Source organism: Mauremys reevesii, linkage group 5 (assembly GCF_016161935.1).
Source record: "Mauremys reevesii isolate NIE-2019 linkage group 5, ASM1616193v1, whole genome shotgun sequence".
NCBI classification, from domain to species: domain Eukaryota; kingdom Metazoa; phylum Chordata; order Testudines; family Geoemydidae; genus Mauremys; species Mauremys reevesii.
This window is the reverse complement of record NC_052627.1, coordinates 46217386-46243933: the sequence shown is the minus strand read 5'-3', so window position 1 is coordinate 46243933 and position 26548 is coordinate 46217386. Positions and strand designations below refer to the sequence as shown.

General features: G+C 37.3%; 1 long non-coding RNA gene across 5 annotated transcripts in view; it reads right to left on the bottom strand.

Moving 5' to 3' along the window:
• The window catches only part of LOC120406455, a 272435-nt gene extending 246550 nt beyond the window's left edge, over positions 1-25885 (bottom strand). For 3 of the 5 annotated variants that reach the window (XR_005599277.1, XR_005599279.1, XR_005599281.1), the window contains exon 1: positions 25850-25885. This is a non-coding gene — a long non-coding RNA (uncharacterized LOC120406455). Of the gene's footprint in view, positions 1-24729; positions 24802-25849 lie in introns of those variants that run through there. The other 2 variants (XR_005599280.1, XR_005599278.1) reach the window with 2 other exon arrangements.
• Between the last annotated feature and the right edge of the window lie 663 nt (positions 25886-26548).

Sequence of the window (26548 nt, the reverse complement as noted above, 5' to 3'; positions counted from 1 at the left end):
TGGAAGACTTTCTTTATTTTCATGGGGATGCTTTTTCCCCCATCTCTCTTCCCTCCCCCGCCCCCATTGTTTCAAACACAAAGTATATGGAGTAAATGTGTTTATCATGGACATAAATCATCACTTGTTAGCATAAGCCTGGTAAAGTGTATTTAAAAATAAAACTAATCAAGAAAAAAATTCTACAAGGCTGATCATGCAGTTCTTATTCAAACAAAACCCATAGTGAGCTATTCAGAATTACAAAATCATCAAAACATCCATTAGCACTTTGTAAATTATGTTAGAGTAAATAGGTCTATATCAAAAACTAGAAAATAGAGAAGGAAATTCCATTGGTTGGTACTATCAGAGCAATACCCATAATTTCCATCACTCTCTTTATCCTAACTTACTGCTTTTTTTTCTAATGTGACTTGAGCCAGCCACTACCATTAGTTGGCAGATACTGAAACAGACTATGGGGCTAAAAGGTAAACAAAGAATCCATAGAAGATATTCTGCAAATCTAGTTAAATTTCTGACAGCTGAGAATGAGACTTAGGATCTGCAAGAGAGTTAATATTGGCTGGGCATAGGAGGATGAACAAGGATGTAGGAGAATGAGCAGGCAAGATTAGATAATGTATAAGGTTCCAATCATTCACTGATTTTCACACAGGCAGACCCTGAACCTTCAACAAGCCCCATCATTTCAGTGGGTTTCCAAAGCACACACAGAGTTTACTTTCCAAGTAGGCTTTGGCAAGCCCTATACAGTAGATCCTACACACACCAGAGTTATGAACTGACCAGTCAACCAAACATCTCATTTGGAACTGGAAGTACATAATCAGGCAGCAGTAGAGACAAAAAAAATACAGAATAGTACTGTGTTAAACAGAAACTAATAAAGTGAAAGCAGTATTTGTCTTCTGCACATTTAATACATTAAAGTTTCAAAGCTGTTTTAACTCAATGTTCAGTTGTAAATTTTTGAAAGAACAACCATAACGTTTTGTTCAGAGTTATGAACATTTCACAGTTATGAACACCCTCCATTCCTAAGGTGTTGGTAACTCTGAGGTTCTACTATCGTTCTTGTGTAAACGGTCAAGGAAAAAAGATCTTTTGTTTCTTTATATGCAAAATGTTATCTTCTTCATCCAAATTATCTAGTAAATCTCAAAAAGTGTTTATGATCGTGCTCTAACATGTCATTGAACTTAGTTAGCTGAAAAATATAAGCTGAAAAGCTCAGTATGCTAAATTTGTATCATCATCAGTGTGTAGCTAACAAAGCATGTAATTTTTACCTTCATTAGAAAGAAAAGCAAATCAGTGGCTAAGATGCAATTTAATCGCTAAAGCATGTTAAAATAATAAGCTGCCAGTAATGCATGTATTTCATTCTACAAAGTATACAATTATATAGTACTAATGTAAAAGACTACAGTTTGATCAGTAAACTCTGTATCTTGCTCTATTAATTGTATACAATCTCTGCCAGCAAAATATATTACACAGTTTGGTTAACAATAATTATTTTAATTCATAAAATGATACAATTCGATCCTGTTAAATGCTGATATTCAGAAAGTGAAATATGCAATTTCCTCTCATACTCATATATAGTGCAATCTACAGCATATAACTTGGGTCCCAATACTGAAATCCTTGAGTTTAGGAATCATGGGTTCAATAAGGAATAGAGAGTAGGGCCCTAAATCAGAACAATATGTTACATTCTTCTAAAGACTATAGAATTTCTGGAGGGGATTGGTGGAAGTTGGGGGCAGGGGGAATGTTGTGAATACATTAACTGAACACAAATTTGCCCTTTTTCTGTTGCCTCTTCATTTTTAAAATGCCAGTTATGCATTAATTAATGAAAGTGATCCATACTTTTCACCTTTAGATGTAATGACTTTAGATGTAATGATACCATATCTTTTTTACTTGGTGCAGGGAATCAAATATATAGATAGGGAATGCCTCATGAACACTTCTGATAAAAGTATTTGTTGTAAGTTAAAATTAATGGGAAAGGGCGTGGTGGCACAATTTCATGTTTCATGACTAACCTGACTCTTTATTCTTTTCTAAAGTTTGAATTTAATGGGAACATTTCTCTATTTCCATATATTTCCCATAAATTCGGTTAAACAAGTCTTATTCCATTTTGGTATGTAGATGGCATTATATTCATGTTACAAAAGATACACTTATGTAGACCTGTATTATAAACTGTCTGTGATTCCATGGAAAGTTTATTTCTGCCAGAGGCAGAAATAATCTGCATGAGATATAGGAACTATCATGTCCAGGAGCATTTATATTGAAGTGCACTGATCATGCTGATCTGGTTAACATTTCCATTGGATACCCCCTCGGTTCCTATTTACATATTCTCAAAATCATACAATTATTAGTTTCTATGCTTCTATTCCCAGTTTGCTATTTCAGCATTTGTGCCAAAGCCATTGAAATAAAGTGTGCAGTCATTTTTCAATATTTGGATAGTAAATTGACCTGTGTTCATATCTGCTGGATTTAATTCAGCCCCACAGAAGCAGGGATGATGTGCCACGAGGGGTGTTCACAAGGTAGTGTCAGAGCATGAGTGTTCTGAGCTATGACTCATAAAATACCCTCTTCCCAGGTGCTTCTAGGCCACACCTTCTCATCAATCTTTGTCACTCAATTTGGGTCTATTCTGGGCAGCTGAAAGATGCTTGGTGAAGCAGGGATTGTGGTGCAAGGTGTCCACAACTACTAGAATTTCCACTGCTGGGAGACATTTTCCCTGGGTTACACCACTGGCATAACTAAGGCTAAATCAATGCTTGTGGGTTTTTTTAACAGCTCAGTTTATTGGGTATTAATCACTGGCTTCTGGCAGGAAGTCACAAACTAGCTGTTGTTTCTCAGACAAGCTATTTAGTCCAAATCTCAGCTAGATATTTTAAACATACTCCTGTCAATAAGGCTGAAAAGCCTTCCCTCTGCAATGAGAGAATAAAGACTCACTGAGAAATAAATATCTATCCTGAAGGTTCCTTAAAAATCAAATGCACCTCAAAATCAGGGCATGAGAAATCTCACTCTAGGCTTCTCCTCCAGCACCACTATTTCAGCCTCCAGTTCCATTCCCAAACATTGAAATAGTCCTCACACCCTCCTCAGTTCCTCCTGCAGTTAACTACCATCATCTCACTTCTACATCCTACTAACTTCCTAACCCTCATCTTCCCATCCCCGTTGGCCAATATTTTTCTTCTCAAATAATTTGTTTTTTTCACATGATTATGAGCACAGAGCACCAGGTGATCCTTCATTCCCCTGTTCTAGTTCTGTCTCCAGATTTAGTCAAAGAAGGAAGATTGAATATTAGTTGCAATAAGGGATCATATTCTGTATGTTCTGGCCCTTCTGGTCAACAGAAACAGTACAATTCTTTTGGACTCCAGCTTAGTACAGATATATACACTATCTCCTTTTTTAAATTGGGCTAAAATATAATATTGTGAAAGGACATATCTAACAATATCCAATTTCTCTCTGTAGAAAATGAGAAGTTTAATACTTCAACCACATTTTTAGGTGTAGAAAACTTCGTTGTGACTTTTAATTATTTCTTGCAGGCAAAGGCAGATCATAAATTTGAAGCTAGTTGTGAGAACTTCTGTCATCCTCAGTGACTTATTTATAGAAATGGCATCTTATGGCTTAGAGGTTCTTTTGCAGCGTGTAGTAGTATGAAATGGCTGCTTTGCTAGGGTAGACTTCACAGTGATGTAATCTACATTACTGTTTCTCACTACCCTTGAATAATGACCATTATCTCAATTAGCTCCAGGAAAAACAGTCACAAACCTTATTAAACCATCGTGGACTGAATTTAGAAGTCTTTTGGCAAACTTTCAGTCTCTGTAGAGCTTTGTCTGCCTGAATTTGAGTGATTTGCATATTGCTAATCATTACATTCAGCACTGGAGTTTTCTTTGTAATTAGTTCTTTTAAGTGCATCAAAGCTTTAGCGAACATATATTCATTTGACAGTTTGCTAATTGCTTTTTATGTTGTCATCTTTATGGCAAAGCAGCTTTATGATCTTAAACCTCTGAAACATTTTAATTTCCCCTAGAACTTGATATTAAAGGACTAAGAACTATGGTCAGATTAAACGAGTTGCACTAATTTGAAGATACATGAGGTCTTTTTGACGCATCAGTTCAGTTGGTGTTAGACAGTTTTAACCCTTCCTATGAATTTTAAAGTCTAGAGAAAGAAAAGTCCTATATGATTATCTAATCCAGCCCCTTCATAGTAAAGGATTGCTCCCATTTATTACTGTTTTGTTGCACAGGCTTCCATTGGGAATTTATTTCACAGATTAGTAGATTGTCAAACTGATTTTCCCAATAGTCAGGAGAAATTACCTTTTCCACTTTTAGTTTAGTCCCATATTCTGCTACGATTGTTTCCTCTATTCTTGGTGTTTGTTCTCAAATATTCATGGGTCGTTTTAATGTCTCCCCTTAGCTGTTACTTGGCCAAGAAGAGACCATACCTGACAGGAGTTCATCTACTCTGTTTTTTTTTAAAAACTCCAGTGACAGTGATTCCACAACCTATTCCACTGTTTAGCTATCCTTATAGTTAGAAAGTTTTTCATTATTTCTACTCTGAATCTCCCTTGCTACACATTAAGTCCACTACTTCTTGACCTACCTTCAGAGAACAATTGATCACTGCTCTCTTTATAACAGCCCTTTAGATATTTGAAGGCTATCAGGTCCCCCCTTGAGTCTTCTTTTTCAACACTGAACATGCCCAGTTTTTTAGTTTTTTACACTTTTCTTCATAGGTCAGGTTTTTAAACCTTTTTATCATTTTTGTCACTCTCCTCCAGTCTCTCTCCAATTTGTCCAGATCTTTCTTAAAGAGTAGAGCCCCAAACTGAACACAATACTCCAGCTGAGGCCTCATGAGTGGAGTGGAACAATTACCTCCTGTGTCTTACTTAGGACATTTCTGTTGCTATACACCAGAAAAATGTTAGCCTTTTTTACAGCTGCATCCCATTGTTGACTCAAATACAATTTGTGATCCAGTACAACTTTTAAATCTTTCTCTGTAGTACTACTACATAGCCAGTTAACCCCCATATAGTATTTTTGCATTTGATTTTTTCCTCCTACATATAGTACTTTGCACTTGTCTTTATTAAACTGCATCTTGTTGAATAGATATCCTGAAATCTAATCCTGTCCTCGAAAGTGCTTGAAACCCCTCCCAGGTTGGTGTCATCTGCAAATTTTATATATATGCTCTCCACTCCATTATCAAAATAATTAATGAAAATATTGAATAGCACTGGACCCAGGACAGATTCCTGCAGGACCCCACTAGGTATGCCCTCCCAGTTCAAAAGCTAACCACTGATAACTATCTTTGAAGTATGTTTTTTTCAATCAGTTGTGCACCCACCTTCTAGTAATTTCATCTAAACCACATTTCCCAAGTTTGCTTTTGAGAAAGTCATGTGGGACTGTGTCAAAACCTTTATTAAAATCAAGATACATCATGTCTACTATTTCCCTATACACACACATAACACACTAGTCCAGTAATCCTGTCCAAGAAGGAAAGTAGGTTGGTTTGACATGATTTGTTCTTGACAAATCCATGTTGGCTATTCATCATAACCCTAATATCCTCTCAATGTTTACAAATTGAGTGTTTAATAATTTATTACAATATATTTCCAGGTATCAAAGTTAGGTTGACTGATCTATAATTCCAGTGGCTCTCTTTAAAAATAAAATAAAATAAATAAATAAATACATTAGGTACTATGTTTTCCCTTCTCCTGTCCTCTGGGACCTCACCTCTTGTCCAAGAGTTCTCAAAAATAATCACCAACTTCATCCTCAATTTCATTGTGGTGTTGATAGTTAACATTTGTGAAGAGAAGGTTCTATTCAGAGATGGACCTAAACTGGGATGCTAAATCTGAGCCATCCCTCTGCTCTGCAAAATCTGGGATACTCCAGAACCTAATTTCACGGTTCAGGTCCATAGCTGGTTCATAGAGGCTTTTTGATCCCTTTAATTGGTTAAAGGATTATATGAACTCAAATAGTCTTTTTTTAAAAATGACAGCAACACATTTATGTATCCACTGGAAAATTACATATGAATACAGATCAAATCCTGCAAGATGTCGAGAAACTGCAATTGACTTTCTCAGTACCTTGAGAATTTAGACATAGGGGCATGTTGTTTAATAAATATTGTATTTTTGACAAATCTGTGGAATTTGCCACAGAATCTAGACTGGGCATAGAACTGTGCTGTTGTTATCAGAAAAGAGACACGGGTTTGGGGTTTTTGGTTCATTTTGCTTTATGAAATTAAAATAGTTATATATCTAGGGTACAGTTCTGCTTCCATTCAAGTCAATGGAAAAGTGAGAGACAAGATGGGTGAGGTAATTTCTTTTATTGGGCAAACTTCATCTGAAGAAGAGCTCTGTGTAAGCTCAAAAGCTTGTCTCTCTCACCAACAGAAGTTGGTCCAGTAACATCTATTACCTCAGGCACCTTGTCTCTCTAGTATCCTGGGACCAACGTGGCTACAACAACAAAGGAGATTCAGCTGTTTACTGGATACAAAGACTGAGCCCTTGTGCAAAAGTACATCCAAACTAACTTTGCCTATTTAAAACCTTTTTCACAGTCGGGGCGGCTGTAGGCATATTGCCGCCCCAAGCACGGCAGGCTTTGGGGCGGCAATATGCCTTTGGCAGCTTGCCTGCAGAGGGTCCGCTGATCCGCCGAAGCCGTGGGACCAGTGGACCCTCCGCAGGCACGCTGAAGGCAGCCTGCCTGCTGCCCTCGTGGTGACCGGCAGAGCGCCCCCAGTGGCTTGCCGCCCCAAGCACGTGCTTGGCATGCTGATGCCTGGAGCCACCCCTGTTCACAGCATTATCAATTCTTTATTATTATTTTATTGGCATAGCCCTGTAGGGAACCTCAATATGTACCTGAACAGTGTGTGTCATTGGTGTCTGTTTCATTTTATGCAGGCTACAGCAGTTATTTGTTGATGCTTCCATTTTGTTGTTTCTCATTTCCAGTTGTACAGCACAAATTTAACTGATAAATGAACTACTTGATGCAAAAAACTATTCACAACAGTTCTATTTCTTTAATATATTTATGCCACATATGAAATCATTATGTATTTAGAAACAATGAGATTGTGAATAATTAGTCTGATACCATGGATCCATTATTTACGGGCTGACTACACTGATCACCAATACATAAATTCAATTACATGGATGGGACTGAACCGTTTGTCTTTTATCTTTGTGATGAATAGTGTTGCAATAATGATATCCATTCTTCAGTACCAATAGTCTTGAAAATCTAGCACCTTTTGTAGAACATAGATTTTGATATACAGTAGTTATGCATGTGAACTACATAAACATAAATCTCCAATCTTCTGAAAGCTGTTTCCAAGAGCCATTGTGTGCTTTCATAACTATCAAGATAACAGCCTGAGAGAAACTATGCAATAAATTCATATTGACATAAAGAAAAAGCAAGTTTTATGTATTTATGAATCATATGAACAAAACCATTGTATTTGCATACTCAAAAATACACAAATAATAAATTACTCGATCACATAAGCTATTGCTGGAATAAGTAGTCTATGTTTTCCTAAAATACAATTAAAAAAAATAAGGTTCAGACCTTCAGCATGGAGCTACACAAATTTACACCACCTGAGGATCTGGCACCAAATTTAATGCTCTCATTCATAACGAAGCAGGAAAATGATTTTACAAAACTAACAGTGAGGGAGCAGAAAATGATGGATGGACCAACAGACAGCAATCCAGCATTCATAACTGAACAAATGCTAAATTACTTTGAAACACTTTATGGACATAAATGTTAGTTGTACATGAATCCCAAATGAGTGTATTACAATCAGAGCTACTAGAATGATTAGAGTAAAGTGTTACTAATATGCCCAATGACTGTGATTGCAGTTACATAGAATTGATATTTAGAATCCACTAGAGATGAGGTTTCTAACACAATAATGTGTCTAAAGCCTTTCATATTATGACTTTTACAATATTGCTAATTAATATTCTTAGAGAAACAAATTGAATACCATAGGTAAAACAGCAATAGTACCAAAAGGCATGATCTACTTCAGTGGTAAAATCCAACCCTACCTGTTTTACCATATAATGAAAAGCAAAGTATCAACAGTAAGATAATTGACATTTGGCTATTTTCACTCAAAAATTCTGTAAAGGAAACTCGAAAATGTCAGTATATTAGTTAATTTCACATTTTTTCAGTAAAATATTTAGCTTAATTTCTACAGTACTCAAGAAATGGAATGCACCAGTTTCAGAATTTTACTTGTCCTACATATGAGCTTTAAAAAATAAAAGTACACAGACACATCCACACCCAACTATTTACACCCACCAACCCTTGCAGGCATACCAGTTAAAGATTAATAGTATAGATTAATGGAAAAAACATGAAATTTGAAAGATGAAAAAATATATATAATTCCATAGGACCTTCTGCCTAAGGAAAAAGGCTTTTTAGTTACAGTATAATATGCAATTTTTAGTGTAAATTGTGAGACAGATGTTGCAATCCCAAGCAATATCTTTGGGGACAATATGATACTAAGTTTATGTATCAATATGGGCAACAGATTGTATGCAATGGCAGGGGCTTTTTGCATAAAAAGGCTACATTTAAACTGACTCAGGACTTTCTTTCTGATTCAGCAAACAGACAAGAACTTCTATCCAAGGAGAGCCCCATCCCTTTCAGAAGGGTTGGAAGAATACTTCCCTACTAGGGCCCTATAACACGGATGGGTGAGCACTGGTAAGCTTTTAGCATATAGGATTTTTCAATGCTTTCTCTGCCATGCTTTTACCTTAAGAATAAATGTGCTTGCTTAGAAAGTGGTAATTTCTAACTACTGGCAATGTACTGGTCTAGCCTTTGAAAAGAAAGCAAAACAAGGTGTGCTGGACTTTAGACAGACTGGCTTGCTGGAGATACAACAGCATGAGGCAGTAAGCTGTTTAGCCTTAACCCCAACACTCCACCATGGTCAGAAGGGAGTGGGACAAGGACCTCAGACCAGAGACTGACTGAGTGGACCATGGATAAATAGATAAAGAGCGTTGAGGCAGAATACAATTTAAAGATATTTTTGAAGAATTGTGTTTCCATAAAGGACTTTGCATTGGAGAGGGTGAAGGCATATCAGTCTGAGTCAGAGAGTGCTCGCCAGATGTTGGTGGCAGTGTGGAAGACAGATAGAGACAGAAGCATGGGCATGGCCTAACAGGTTAAGTTATGCAGTTTAAAACTAGCTATAGCCCAAGCCATAAAGTTCAGCTCCAAACTTCTCTGAATCTCAAGGAGTTAATGCTGAGATCTACTGAATTAGCTTGGCTCATTTTACAGTTTGGGAGAACTGTGAAGTTGAGGTCAACCTTCCATAACATTTTGGAGCATTTGGATCTAGAGTTGTGGTTCAGATTGCTCTCTAGTTAACATTCTCCTTTTATAAAAGACAAGGCCAAAACAGCCATCGGCACAGTTTAAACTGTCCCATTTAATAAGAGGATAATTGCTGTAAACATAAAATACAATGATTATGGACAATTTTTTTTTATTGGAAGTTATCCTGAAAGAGAACCACCATGCTGGAACTATGTGTAATGGCTATAGCCAGCAACCAGCTCCTCTGTTTCATTTAGAGTTTTTGCATCGACTACATGTAGGGTTAAATGCCATAAGCATTTAAACAGATAAATTTATAAACAGCAATCACCATAGACTAGTTGGGTGTATCACCTTTTGTGTGTCTGGCTATGGTACTACCCACCAATGCATCAGGTAGGCCATTTCTCGAGTTCAAAAGTTCAATTACCACTTGTTTTGACTCTCTTTCCCTCACTTCTTTGTAATGCTTGTGTTGGAAGGAATTTTCCCATCAACCCATTGGAATTACATGGACCTTTCATGTAGGCCCTTTACAAATACTAATGAACCTTAAAGCCCAATACATAGCCTCCAGAGTTTAGCCAGATCACCCACATACTTGCCAACTCACTGGCCATGCCCCTGGTCTGCTCCCATGATCTTCCCTCTTGTGGCTTGCAGAAAGAAAGGAAGAGACTGTTCACAGAAGTTTCCCTGAATGGTCTCTGCATGCCCTGCCCTTCTCCATGCAGTGGGATTGTATTGCCTCACTGATTTTGGAGTCTCTCAATGCCTTAATGTGTGCAGAAACATTTGCCTCAAATTGTCCAGGCCAGTTAATTACATTGCCTGGGATGTACTGCGAACTAGTGGCTTTGGTAGAATACGGTGAGTCAGGAGAATTGGGTTCTAATGCTGGTATGATTTTGAGCACATCACAACTTCTCAAAGCCTCTGCTTCCCCATGGTTGAAATGGGATAAAGAGTCTACTGAATAATGTGTATGCAGTGCAATGACAGTTCAAATACTAGTATGACCAATAGTTGATAGAATTGGAAACAATGCAGAATCTCCAGCTCCTAACTCTATGCTTAATCCAGTAGATCATAGGGCACCTCTCACTACCTCCACCACCACCACCATACAAAGTGTGAATTTTCAAGCAAAAATAGATTTTTCTCTCCCCATCCCTTCCCGTAAACATCCTGATAGTGAAAAATATTTTGCATGGTATTTCCTAGAGATATTCCCATCTTTCAGAATTCTGCTTCATTTTCACAGATGTTACACAAACTCCAAGGGTATATCTCTACTGCCACTGGGGGTGAGCATGCTTCCCAGCTCAGATAGATAAACATATGCTATCTCTGCTCAAGCTAATGAACAAAAAAAATAGCAATGTAGCCAGGACTAGCATGGACAGCAGCTTGGGCTAGCCACCTGAGTACAAATCCACCCAGATCCCCTTCATACATAGCTAGCCCGAGCTACTGCCCATGCTACCAAGGCAATACTACCATTTTTTTACACTAGCTCGAGTGGAGCTAGTGTGTCAGTCCTCCTGAGCTGGGAAGCATGCTCCTATTTGCCATGTAGAGCCAAATTTCAGCAAGCTAACTTACTTTTCTTAGGAATATTTTGTTCACTCTATTTTTATTGAGGGTTGATAGTAAAATGATAGGCTTATACCACACAGCTGCATGCATAAATGCAATATATAGCTGATCATTACTGTGGTTTTCTTCATAAGGGATAAAGGAAGTTATATCTTTTGACAAGTGAAAGTGATACCTGATTCCTGACCAGAAGCAGAAGGGTGATGTTGTCCACAACTGTTCTGGCCTCTTTAAGAATCAACTGAGACACTATTCCACAGGTCCTCTGCAACAGAGCCATGGAGTGGTTTCGGGATGTGGTTTACACATTTATTTACACATTCCTTTTTCTGTCAATAGCCTCCACATCTTTCATGAACAGATGTTTTCTGCTCTTAGTGGGAGTAGTCTGTGCCAGGGGTGTGTGCATAGGACTGAGTAAGCTAGGATACGTGGGCATCTTAGCACTGTTGTTACAGGATGTTTGTGTGTATATGTCTGGGAAGCTATTAGTTCTGTTTCCAGGCAGTAGCCAGAAATTTAGCCAATACAGTATGCTGAGCACATGCAATGCATATTTTTCCTCTCAGTGCTCTTAGGTTTCAAATTGCTTTAGATGACAAATGTGAAATGCTGAAAGTGCTTGCAAATTGCAGGAACAGATTTTGAGTATGCTTAAAGAGCTGCTTACATTTATGGAAAGCTCTGAAAAATATTTTGCTTAGACTTCTACTCCTATTCCTTTTCCCTCAATCTTTATTAATGATCTTTCTTTTCTCTCAAAACTTTTCCTACATATCCCCCACCTAAAGTCAGAATTAAAGCTGTGCAGGGGGCAAAAACTCCATTTTGTCAAAGATTTTGACATTTCAAAATCTGGCTTCATTCCAAATTGGAACAAAATCCCAAAATTACAAAGTTCTTCACCAAAGAAAATGCTGAAAAAAATATAGTTTTGGATCAAAACATTAAATTATAATATGAAATAAAAACAAAGTTTAAATTGAAATTAAAATACAAAATAAAAACATTTGGAAATGAAGTCAGTACAAACCAAAAAGAAATGAAACATTTTATTGCACAAATGTCAAAATGGGGCATTTCAGCATTCTTGGAATTGTTCAGTGTGGTTTTTTTTCCTGATTGTTCTCCAAAATGAAATTTTGGCAAGCTTGACACCATTTTTCCAAGTGTTTTAGTTATGATGGAAAATTGTCCTATCAAAGGTTTTCTTAGTAGGTCTAGTTATAATACTGTCACTTTGTTACCATTTCCACAGTAAAATTGTATGATGTCAAATTAAGGATTATGAATTCATAGGGTTAGTGGGTAAAATAAGCATATAATCTCTAAAAAAACCAAATACTATTTTTCTGAAAATGTGTGCACATGAGAGAAGTATGTGTGTGAGAGAGAATTGTTTATTATTATTTAGAGAGACTGTCAAATCAGTACGAAAATCTGTATCAACAACCCGGCATTTATGAACACCCCTACAATAACAAGTCAGTATTCTATGTGGAAGAGAAAACATATCTGTAAAGAAAGATTTCAGCACCAACTTTGCAAGAGAGTTACTAAAAAGAGTGCAGCTTTAAAAAATTACATATGGCAAACATGTCAATTAAGTACTTTAAAAATGGTAATAACTTTTGAATTCTTATGGTGGATTAATGAGATGACAATACATATATCCCAGGGAAAACAGCACATGGAAATATCTCCACAGAGATTGTACGTGCACATAAAATATATTTATATTTCCTCAGTACTATAGAATATTTGTGAAATAAAGTGACAGGTACAAAATAATTGTATATAATTATAATAATTTTATCTGCTGTGGAAACAGCATGGTTCTCAGCAGTAAATGGAAGTACAAATAATTATTTCTTGCCAAAACAAATTCAGCTTTACATTTTATCATTCCAACACTTTTATTAACAAGATAACAGCATTTTGTCCCTACAGCTTTGAAAGCAGAACCATGTGAATTAATAGCTAATTCAGATTTAAAATTAATGAGCTTTCCTTCGTTGATTTTTTCCCCAATTTTCTCGAACAGTATTTCCTTTAAATAGTCTTTCACATAATGCACACTCTTAAGTCCCAATTGAGTAACAATGAAGTCTCGTTAGTCTTTGTCACCTCATAATCATTCATGCTGCATTTTAAACACGCAACATAAATTGCTGCCTTGGGAAATTATTTTGGAGTTATGGAAGAAATACGTGCCAGCTTAACTCTAGTGTGTTTCTGTAAAACATTTTATACTGGAGAAATTTTACGGGCCATACAAAAGTCTTTTTTCATTAAATTACTTTTTTTTTCCCTGATAAATGTAGGTTACTTTTCACATTTGTTAAATACTAAATTGCCTAACTATATTATAAGAGCTTCGTGTGCAAGAGTGTGTTTCTTCCACAAAGGTCATTATGTTAGACATTCTTTTAAAGGGAATAATTAATGTGGTATGAAATTGTTCACAGAAAATCAAGAAGTAATAAATCTGATGGAGAAATAATTGCACAACTTTTTTTTTCTTTGTTTGTTTTTGGCTGGTATTCATTTCTCCACTTCATGGAGACAGAGTCTGAACCTGCACCACGTAAACCAAATGGCATGTAGACTATGACTGTGATGGGAGCAAGATTGTGCCTGAGGCTACTGAGCTACCAATTAAGTCAAGTTAACACCTAAGTGGGAATTCCAGAAGAAATCTTATGCACCATTTAAATCCCTCTTAAGCCTTACTTTGAAAATTTAAGTGGGATTTATGTGGCACATATGCCTTTGCACAATATAACTTTTTATGGATACCAGTTTAATTTTACTTTGAGACCTCATTTTCTGCTTCTATAATATGCCTTCACTCCTTTGTTGTATACAACATACTCCTACTGGGGTTGATTTTAATGTTAGAGGGCCAGATTATTCTCCTCTGTGTGTAGATCTCAATCCTCATCTACAGAAGAAGACGAAGAAGGCGAATTATCAACGTTTGTCACACCATTACCCCCCGCCCACAGTCGTATGGGAAGGCATTTTCCACAGAAAGCATCTAGAAGGTGGGAGGAGACTTTGTAAGGCCCTGGACTGGGTGGGAGCAGGGGATGCACACAGCATCCCATCCATTCCATACAGATTCACCAAGAAAAGCAATAGAGTGAGGCTATATTTCACCCTCACATTGGAGGTTGCCATCTGGATTAGTACCAAAGCCATACTGCCAAGAAGCAGCAAGGGGAATGTTGATGGATATAACAGGCACAGAAGCAAAAGACCTTCATTCAAATAACCACAGTCTTCTGCAGACCCCCATGATACACCTACATCCCTGAAGATTGTACAGTTTAAGGGACGGACACTACTACTTATTCCAAGGAAGAACAAACTCTCTGAAGGAAGGATTGGGGTAGAATGGCACAAGAACGTTATTACATAAATTTCCTTTCTCTGGGTCATTTCAGTGTGTTTTACCAAAGAAGGTGTGAACTGGCCCATAACTCGTTAAGTATTGGGGATTTAATTCTCAAAGAATAACTCTATTTTCTGTCTTTTATTTGTTTTAGTTCTTAATAGCTTTCAGTTTAATTAATTAATGTTTGTACAGGTCTTTGAACAGGTAAAGTCCTATATAAGTACCAGATATTAGTGCTGAATTAGTATATTTGTTCAGTCTCAGTTTAGTGAGACAATATTTGCAATGGTTTTGGATCCATGATTCTTTGCCATTAGCTTTTGGGTTTGAATCACATAATCCTGGGTCACATTTATTATTTATATTACAGTAGCAACAAAGTGCCCCAACTGAGATGGGAGTCCCACTGTTCCAAGTGCTGTGCAAACATACAGTAAATGAGTTCACAGTTTTAGGGCCCATTCCCACAATGTGCCGTGCATGAGCATATCTTTGCCCAAGTTGTGCTGACTTCAATGAGGATTGTGGGATTAGGGCCTTTGTATGTGTCAACCACCTGTTACTTCTTGTCTCAAACTAACAGGGTAGTGGGAGGAGAGAAAGTTGATTAACAGTAATACAAGCATATTTTTCTATGGACTAGCTAAGTGTGCAATATGGAGGTTTACAATTTCCTCCACCTCACTTTATTCCTTTTTTGGGGAAAAACATGTATAATACATTTGACAGAACTAAACCTGCTAAACTCCCCCTGTTATAAACTGGAAAAAGATAGGAAACTGAGCCTTCTATACAGAGAACATGTGACTCTGGGATGGGCTTCATCTCAGCATTTAGAGTATTTCCAAGGTACCCTTCCAAGCAAGACTCAAAACTTTCCTCTCTATTATGATATGTACTGTGGGTTTGTTAGTTCGATATTTAGTCTGTGGTTTTCAAGCTTTCTTGTGTCATAACATAGGTCTGTCCACTAACATGCTAACAAGAATTCAAGTAATATTTTGTGACCACCATGAAGTTCTGACACTGTATGCAATAGACATAAATCTCATACACTAAATAATTATTATGATTAAATTCTTCCAGAAATTCAATTATATGAACTATCCCAAAACATATGCTTATGTCCTCACCAGCACATATTGACTTCCCTTAGACTCAACTGATTTACTTGAGGTGAAGTCCAAAATATAAAATACCTACTCCACTGGGCAATATAACTCAGATGCAAAAAAATATGAAGGCAAATCCTGAGTTGTAAAAATTTTAAAGTATGATTTGTTATTACCAAGTTTTCTGTTTCTTCAAAAGATTTCAAGCATTTCTGCCCCCTTACCCAAGCCAAAATCCAAGAGTAAATGGGACAATATCTAGTGAAATGAAAAGAAAATGTCAAAAACACTAATGTAATAGTAATAATCCAAAACCTTGTAATAACTTGATTGTAAACTGTTGGTTATATAGATAGATAGATAGATAGATATGAACCATTTTAAAGATGAATAGGGCACAGGAATCAGTGTTTAAAACTCACAGAAATGTAAATAGGAAATTGGGAAAATCTTGGGATCTATTTCATCAATAGTTTTTTAATGGAGGCAGAAAATGTGTCTTTTAAAGTCCTAATAATGAATCAATATATTCACTAACAGATGAACAGTGATTGATGTCCATTGATCCAATAGGAACAGCGTGCCACCTTTCCTTCCTCCGCCCCTCCCCCCTAAAAAGCAGCAGGCAACAACTGGTCATTAATGAAGGGTTACAGATGTATGATTGCATAGTAGCTTGATTTAGTAATATGTATGCTTTACATTCATTTTTTATGTTTAGTAATTTCATAATAATGATTAGTTTAAAATTTGTGTTCATATGATGGCCAATTTGTTTTTGGTTTTTGTTGCTGTTTGTAAATAATATATGGTATTTGATAACAAGGACTAGAGACCAATCCTAATGCAACCCAATTAATATATTCATAGATTCCAAGGCCAGAATGAATGGTTGTGATCATCTAATGTGACCTCCTGCATAGCACTGACCACAGAACTTCCTCAAATTAATTCCTATAAAATATATTTTAGAAAAACACCCAATCCACCTTCTAGAATCTCAAAGCTGGGGGGCTTTGTCTGAACCACTGGGAAAAAATGTAGTGTCTCCTTTAAAGGTTCCACCTTTTCTCTGGTGTTGGGAAAGGAGGGTGGCCTCACTTGAGCTGGAAGGCAGACTGGTGATGTTCAGGTAAACCTATGCACGCAATGGACTGTGTAAAAACCCGTCCCTCCACCCTGAGCCAAGCTAATTGTTGGTACCTCTCTGTAACACGTGTCCAGTAGCAGTTCTCATTTTATAGAGGGTCTGATTCTTTGAAAAAACAGAGTTGGACAAGGATTCAGGGGAAAGGCATCCCCTAAAGTGAGACAACCCACTTTCCCCAGTCCCTTAACCCTCATATGGGAGCACAATGGGGTCCCAGCAACAGGTTGGGACAAGGAGTGGGGGTATTGGGTTTGATGGCAGCCATTCACCGGGTGGATATGATTAAGGAAGAAATGATGGCCTGCACTGTATGAATTATTGCTGGGCAGCTCCCAGATGAGTTAATAAAGTTGAAGCCTAATTAAACCACATCCCTTGCGTCTTGTCTTTCTTTCAGTGAGTCCAGGACAATGACCATGAGTAGGCTAAACCTTGATATATAATAGTAAAGAGGTACCAAAGTACTTCTGTGCTCAGGGGGCTGGGAGGACACTTCCCTGGAGGAAGATTACTCTATATCAACCTACTGTAGGTCTTCTTACTCTTTTCCCTGAACCATCTGGTGCCAACTACTGTTAGTGACAGGAAACTGATACTGATGGACCCCTGTTGTGATCTAATATAGCAAGTATAGAATAGTATAGAAAGTTCCTAAGCACTTTCAGAGGAAAACTTTCAAGACTTCTTATTAAAATGTCTTTGTGAATGAGAAATACAGTATCTTTACATAAGACTTTGCAATTTTAATTGGCTTCACTTTTAATTAGTTAATGATCCAATTCAGCTGTGATCAAAGCACAACAGCTAGATAATTCAGGATAGAAAATTGAGTTAATTTACTTAGATATGATACTACTTGCCTAATGACTTTGTATTTCAATGATGTTTCAATTAGTTATTAGGTTATTTTACTCATTAGACCAGCAGAATGTCTTCAGGCAATTAATATGTCACTCCTGGTGAAAACAGCATATACTTTTTTTCATGGTGATATCTTTAAGATTTATATTACTTAGATTATGAAAGATCTTTACAGACACAGTAATTAAATGCTAAACTCCAATGAAGTGGGCCTTTATATTTATTTGGTGAGGTTTTATTTAAAAACAATGCTCTCAGGAAAGCTATTATCTGATACAGCATCTCACTTTCAGTGTGAGATACCATTTGGAAGCCAGTTTATCAGAGAGATTAACAAAGAGATCTGTTGGCTGGTGAAAGGTTCAAAATCCTCAGTTTGGACCATACTGGAAATCAAAAGACTTAATTTTCCATGATTTTCTCAGATAACTAGGCCACAAGGCCACTTCCTCAAGCAGCTAAGAATCATCAGCAATAGTTAAAGAACTCAAGTTAACATAGTGGTTTCTTAGTCAGAGTCTGATCTGAAACCAGGGGAAATTTTGGCACTAATTCATTGGGAACAGGAGGAAGCCATTAATAGGTGGGGACTCCATAGGTAAGCTTGCACTACCCCCCGCCCCCATTTTAGTCTGTTTTCATGCCTATTAACCTTCTAAACAAATACTTTTGACAATTTCTCAATTTGTCTGAATCGAGGATTTTTGTGGTTTAGTTCAGCTAAATTGACCCTTTCATGATACACTGCTGTTATAACTTTGAATAATTTCAACAGCAGCAATGTGGATATTTGCTACCATTTCCAGGAGATAGTCTAACATTAAACAGCTTCCAGAACATAATTACATTAATTTTAATTACATGAATGTTCAAGAGCAAACTCTCTTTCCTGCTTCCCCAAGTATTCAAGATTGTATGATTATATTCTCCATGTATGGGCAAAAGGGAAGAATTCTAGAGCACCGGTGAATACAGTATATTTTCTGACTCTGTCCTCAACCCATCTTCAAAGTACTAAAAGACAAAAGGCCTATTTACCTTTTTCTGTCCCGGATCCAATGCCCATTGAAGTCATAAGAGCACCCATACTGGGTCAGATCAAAGGTCCATCTAGCCCCGTATCCTGTCTTCTGAAAGTGCCAAATGCCAGGTGCTTCAGAAGGAATGAACAGAACAGGTAATCATCAAGTGATCCTCTGTTGTCCATTTCCAGCTTCTGGCAAAATCCTGGAAAGACTCCCACTGAATTCAATGGGAATTGGATTAGGGCCTCTATGGCCAAATTCTGGACTTATGCACATAAGAGTAAGCCCTACATAGACAGAGGATCTTCTGATTCAGTCAAAATTTAGGGAACATTTTCCAGGGGCTGACACTTTTACTCCTTTGTTTATTTCTGCTTCTCTGTATTCTTTACTGATGTGCATTTGAAGGGCTTTGGAGAGCGAAACATAACATAGTAAATCAGTTTCATCTGACAACAAAACAATGCAACTTTTTCCTCTTTGCAGTATCCATTAACGGAACAGATTTTGACTTCAATTTGTTTCAAACAGACAACAACCCTTTTGCAGATCAAAAATAAATGTCCTTCCTAATGATAGTTTAAAAGTACTTAAATGGGAAACATTTCCATTTAATACATGTCTTTAAATGGCTTATGAGTATTTCTGGGCTGAACCAATTTGTAAAATTTACATATCTTTGTTACTTCCTTATTGTAGTAACAGGATGTAACCTTTTGCTGTTTGCCCTCTATAACACTGATAGAGCGAGATGCACAGCTGTTTGCTCCTCCAGGAATTAATACTTGCTCTGGGTTAATTAATAAGTAAAAAGTGATTTTTATTAAATATAAAAAGTAGGATTTAAGTGGTTTAAAGTAGTGATGGACAGAACAAAGTCAATTACCAAGCAAAATAAAACACAACAAGCAAATCTAAGCCTAATACAGTAAGAAACTAAATGCAGGGAAATCTCACCCTCAGAGATGTTCCAATAAGCTTCTTTTACAGACTAGACTTCCTCCTAGTCTGGGTCCGGCAATCACTCACACCCCTGTAGTTACTGTCATTTGTTCCAGTTTCTTTCAGGCATCTCTTTGGGGTGGAGAGGCTATCTCTTGAGCTAGCTGAAGACCAAATGGAGGGGTTTCCAGGGGCTTATGTAGTCTCTTTCTTGTGGATGGAAAACCCTCTCTCCCCGAGTAGAATCACAGCTACAAGAGGGAGTCTTGGAGTTGCACGGGCAAGTCACATGTCCATGCATGACTCAGTTCTCTACAGACACCACTGCCCACATGTTAGCCCAAACATTCCCAGGAAAGCTCAGATGTAGATTGGCGTCTATCAAGGTCAATTGTTAGCCAAGTACTCCCAATTACTTGAATAAATCCTTCACACTATGTTGACCAAATCTGCCTTAGATGCTTTCTACAGCAAACACTTTAAATACAAGCATAGAGCTAACGCTCATAACTTCTGATATAAAAATGATACATGCATACAAATAGGATAAATACATTCAGTAGAACATAACCTTTGCAAAGATAGGTTACATGGCATATGTAGCATAAACATATTCCAGTTATGTCATATGACAATGTAAATTCATAGGAATATTTCTGTAAAGCATTACGGGGTGCATCACACCTAGTCCACTAGAGGACTGTTTATCTGGGCCCAGATTTTTAGAATCTCAGCTCCCATTTAGGTGCTAAAATAAGTGGCCAGATTTTCAAAAAAGCTGAGCATTTTGGGTGCACATTAGATGCACCTTATCTGAAAATCTGGCCCCTAGCACAGAGAGCATTCAAGACTGCTGTAATTCTCTCCAATTGTTATACTTGGCTGTTGCAATGTGAAGATATTAAATATTTTCCAGCATATGCTTGCATGGTGGTGTTTGCAAGACTGGAAATTGTCTCTCCATACATCACTTAAGTATCTGGGCATTAAATACAGAATTATAACAAACAAATTTGTCTACTAGGACCATTTATCTCCTTGATATAGCTGCTACTAGTTTGTTTCCAGGTTGGAAGAACACAACACACAATACAAAACTACTTATCCTTGTTGGTCCTATTATTAGCTCTGGTCTAGCTACACCCATTGTTTACAGAATTAATTGTTTGGACTGCTCAGATAAATTGGCCCTGGAAGAGTTGGACCTAACAGGAACTGGAAAAGTGCAGAGTAAATAGTCATAAGAGAAGTAGAGAGAGTTTATTGTGTCCTTAAGGAGCATGAGAGATGAGATCACACGGTAAAAGTCCACAGAAGTGGTCCAAAGAAACTCAGAGGAAAAGTAAAAGGACTGACTACCAATTCCACTGAGAAAGGCACATAGTCAGAGGGAACCTGGTTAAAGGTTTCCAGCTTCCAGCCATCACCTCTCTTGGGCAGAGACCCATGTCTCTCTTTTTCCCTGGGGGTTCTTTAAGGCTGCACAGTTCCCTGCATTTTTGTGATATCCCCAGCAAGCCAGGTTGCCTAAAAGGCAGCTTCAACAATTTACTTTCTCTACATAGATTATGAATAGTGTCTTTGCCAGCAGTTCTAAGTTACCACACAGCCCTTTTTAAGCAAGCACATTTACTCTTAAAGTGAAAGCATTACAGGAAAAAACCAGATTAAACAATAAAAGAACCTGCACATATACTAAAAAGCTGACCAGAGGTCAACCCTAGCTCCAGCCTTGGGCTCTGGTAGGTATCAGTCCTTCAAAACCCACAAATGAGTTTCACTTGTAGTTACAAGTTCATAACTGTCTCAGATTCAGAACCAGAACCTGAACTCAGCTTGGGCAGTTCAGCCATTTCATTATAGTGCTCATGCCTTTGATCACCAGTCTCTGGGAACAGGTAATAAGCAGACAATGACCCACTCCTCAGGGATCTAACATCATAAGGCTGGGTTTTTACATAACTGGAGACAGAGAATTTTCATTAACTTCTCCCTAAATATTCCCTAGGAAATCCACTTAACACTTATTGTCACAGAAGTCCCATTATTTTCTAGCACATTTTCAATACAGTCCTTTGAACTCCCAGGCGTCACATTGCATTTCCTCCATGGAGAGGTTACCATACAATCCCATCCCACAATAATACATAAACTTGAGATAGTATGGTATTTCAAGGATAATGCAGGAATTGCCCTATCAGTCACAACACCACCCCTTTGTTATTTAGGGTGAGGCAGGGGGTCAGTTCAGAGAGGTTTTAATCAGTGAAGCCACAGGGAGGATTGCATAATTCTCAAAGGCAGGCAAGTATTTAAGTCTCAAAAGAAAATTAATCCACATATCTTTCTGTAGGATTATCCATTATCCAATAATTCTGTTTTACAGTCAGTTTTAAATAGACAATTCTTTTTCCATTAACTCAGAGCACTTGACATTTTTTGTTTTAATAACTTTAGATTTTGAAAGAAGCCACTGCTTTTGGGCCAAACTGACAATAGAGTACATTCTGCAATTAGACTATTCTTAGCTCTATTACTCAAATAAGAGACTTCTTGTACGTCTCCCTCTGCCCCTCAAAGAGAAGCAGAAACCTGGAATATTGCAAACAAACAAATTCAACTTTTTGGTTTGTTTATTTTCCTGACGTTAGATACTATAGAAAAATACAAGCGAGTTTAATTCCAAGGAGTCTTGCTGGGGGAGGGATTTAGTTATAGCTGTCAGATGACTAAAGCAGAGGAGCTGACAAGAGGTTTGGGAGGAGGGGGGGAAATGAATATCATTTAATTCCTTCAGAAGCACTGGCCTGGAATTAGATTGGCCTTTCCATCTGAAGTGCCTAATGAGCCAATTTATTTGGCCTTGTAATCAACTGCATTTTAAAAATATCCCTGCCCTGAATTTTAAAAGTTTCAATTAAGTCTTAAGTACTTATCACATTCATTTTACCAGCATTTAGCATTAGGACAGGACTGAAATTTCACCCTTTGGGACCCAAAACAAACAAAAGCAGCTGACTACCTATAAAACTGTTTGAAAAATAGAAAGGAATAAAATGACTGCACACATAGCTCATAAGTGAACAAGAACTATAGAACTAGAGCAGAAACAGGGTCCAGTGGCTAGGGCCCTAAACTGGGATATGGGAAACCTGGGTTCAGTTTCCTGTTCCACCACATACCTCCAATATGACCTTGAACAAATTGCTTAGTTTCCCTATCTGTAAAAATAGGACTAATACCTCCCTATCTCACAGGGGTATTGTGAAGATAAATACACTAATTATATGCTGAAATACTAATTTAATGAGGGCCAAATAAGGATCTTATCTAGATAGAACTGAACAAAGTTAATTTAGAAGGAGAGAAATTAAAAGTTATAGACTACACAAGAAATAAAATAAATGAAAACATAAACAGGACATTAAGAATTGCACTTTAAAAAGCACACACACATATCTTTGTACATGTGCATTTCCAGCATGCATATGTGCAATGGGTATTTTATGCAAGCAATTCGTGGGCATAGACTTTTTAAAATCTGATTCCTAAGTAGCGAAGGCCTTGAATTGAGCAAATAGGGTACCATACAGTACAATCTTTTCCTATAGCTTCTTTCTTATAGGACATCACAACATGATTTAGGTGCGTTACAAATAAATAAAAGGAAAATCTTTGTGCTGAAATTCCCGAGAGAGTGAATCAAAGACTTGGATGAAGGGGGGGAAAAATTCCATTTGTATGGGATGGGATTTTTGAAAGCACTTCGCCTTGGCCTAATCCTTCTCAGATTGAAATCAGCCATAAAACTGTCATTGACTTTAATGGGAGCAGAGTAAGGCCAGTGCTGAACACTTTTGAAAATCTCAAACATGGGGCAGTCAATTTCAGATGGACCAAAACCAGAAACATTTATCTAACCCCCATTGATGAGGCTCTCATAGTTTGGGTTTTACTTAAACTAAAACCTTAACCACAAAGATCGGTAAAGCCAAAACCAGCCTGTAGCCTTTTTACCCATCTCTGTTTACAATACAGAAAGTAAACAATCATCCTGATTACAGACACAAAGGTGGTTCAAGAAGCTGAAACCATAGTCTGATTATGATCCAATCAGAGCAATAGCCTCATTAGTTTATCATGGGTAACTAGGGTTTATGATTTCATTTTCAAATCAGATCTTAGTTAATTAGAAGTGATTAATTATTCCCTGCAAGTGAAAGATCATCATCATCTTGATGTTTCTTCCTTAATATGGATATTCTATGTCTCGGTGGTGGTGAAAGCTGGCTCTTTTAAACATATATTTTATGAGCAGATTGAAAAAAACGAATTAAAAACATTGTATTGAATTGCTGATCAATAGGAACTATACTGGATGGATACAAAATATCTAGTTCTTAGTCCGGTACAGATGTATGGCATATAAAATGAAGATTCAGTTATTAGGGGAAGAAGAGGAGGTGTATTTTGAAAGTAGATTTGGGTTACAAACACAACCAAAGCAGAGCTGAAAGTTGTGGGTGGTGGTTGGATTTCCTTGTTTTAATTAAGGAAGTTCCAGTCAGCACAACAGTCCTGGTTGGGGCTCGTTTGTTTGTTTGCTTGGTTTTAGATAAATTGGATCAAAGTTCCTGAGAAATCTCTGATTCAACATTCTTCAGTGTGAACTGAATTTTAGGAAACAAACAATCTGTCAGAGACATGTGCTGCTGGAGGTGGCATAGTTATGATTAATACAACAGAAAGGATGGCAGGGCAGGGCACAACCTTTAGAAACAAGAAACTTGGGAAAATAAAGAACAGTGAAAATGAATAATAGATTTATACATGGTAATTTTATTTCTTCATTTGCATTTTTCCTGTAAATTTTAAAAAATATTTCTTGTGTTATATTTATGTAGGGCCATTTTATAAGCCTAATGCAATGTTTAATGCTTGAAGGGTAACATTTACCTCCATGCAGTGGGCCAGAGTCCAAGACATATGCAAAACTTTCATCTATAAAGCTATTTGACCTTTACTTTAAGAACTCCCTATGAAGTAGGTAAATAAGCATCAGCGGCAAAAAGGCTGAGTAACTTACCTAAGGCCACAAAGGGAGCCAATTGTCACTGTCAGGAGTTCCTGATTGTCAGACCTCTTACAGAGTACATCTCATTCTCTGTGAAAATCATATACATGCAAGATGAGGCCTATGCACTACTTAAATCCTACTTAAGATCTAGTTGGCCTCCACTACACCAAGTCCTTCAAGTGTGGGGTCTAATTCTACAGTCCTTACCCCGTTAAATCACACATTGTGTCTCCAGCCACATTTCAGTATATTTCCAAAATACAAGTAATAAAATGACACTTTTCAATAATCACCACTTTATCTCACCAATTACTCTTCATTCATGCTTCTAAGCTTTGTAATTTTTAAGTCTTGCAGGAAATATTCTTAATTATGAGAATATCTAAAACATCTTTTGCTATGATAAGACTGAGGATTGGAAGTGGGAAAAAACAGATGTAGGCCCCATTTCCTGCAACTGGGCTGAGAGGAGCAGGTACTTCACTGGAGATCTCCACAGGCACAACAATCCACCCACCCTGAACCCACTGCAGTATTAATGCCTCAGTTCTCATAACCAAATTCTCATGAATAAAAATGAAGTTGAGACTCTGCTTTTCACATCTGTACAAAGAGGATTATCCTGTACAAAGATGGGGCTCTTTTGTACTGTTCAGCCCAAAGTTATGCTCAGGGCACTTGGCTAATAGCTCCAAACCAAACACAGCTCAATAATAAAAGATAAAGCCCATTAACATTAAAATAAAGAACTCTCAAGCTTTCAAAGGGAAATCATTATCCCTTCCTATGAAAAACCAGGCACTTATGGTTGTTGGTACAAAAATAAATAAATAAATAAAAATTGTTTGACAAACATTAAGCATAAAAAGTTTACTTTTCAACAAGAGCTTCTTCTAAACATAGGCCCCCCAGCTTAGTTCCCCTTACTATATGGAGTAATGCAAATATAAAGGCAACATTATCTAGAGGAAAACAGGCAGGTGTTTAAGGTAAACCACTGTTATATTTTATTGCATTATGGAAACTAAGGAGAAATCTAAAAATACAATTGGAGTTCAGGTTGGCAAGGGGCTGGGGGAAATAATGGACAGAAGAGATAGGGCAGTATAATATAGTAGCCTAACCTTACCTCTTTCTGGCTGCACCCTGTAGAGGAAGATAGCTGTCTGTTTGAAAGAAAAAGAATTCAAAATGGCAGTCAGTGTACTTATTGAATAAGCCCCGCCCCTGCCCCCCCAAGAAAAGTATGTTAATTAGGGGTGGGGCAGCACAAAGATTTTAGATCTATACCTCTGTCTTTGAAAGCAGGCTGCTTGGATAAACTGTGGTGGATGATAAAGCTGAAAAGGCCTAAAATTTCTATCTTAAGCTGATTATTAAAACTGTGTATCTTTTTATATATCTTTGTATGTACAGCTCTATTTGTTGTTTTAATCACTCTCTCTTTGCAATCTGCAGCCACATGTCTGTAATAAAATTTACCACATTCTGTTCTTTGCTACACAAGAGGTTTGTTCCACTATTAATACAGAGAAAGAACTTGTGTTCTTTTTTCAATGGTATTAATAAAGCTAAATAAGAAACTAGACCTTGCTCTAACCTTGGGTGTGTTTGTGAGTTTCACATCAGCAATGTCTTTGAATATATTGACCAAAATAAGGCCGGTCAGCATGATCAGCAAGAATTTTTATATGAAGATTTCTGATTGAATTGAAAGGATTATGGTATACATTTTTTAGAGTTTTTAGAGTTACTCTGAAAGCCCTGGACTCTCTGGTGCATTATGTTAAGCCTGGTCTACACAAGGTGGGGTGGGGAGAGCGGGAGT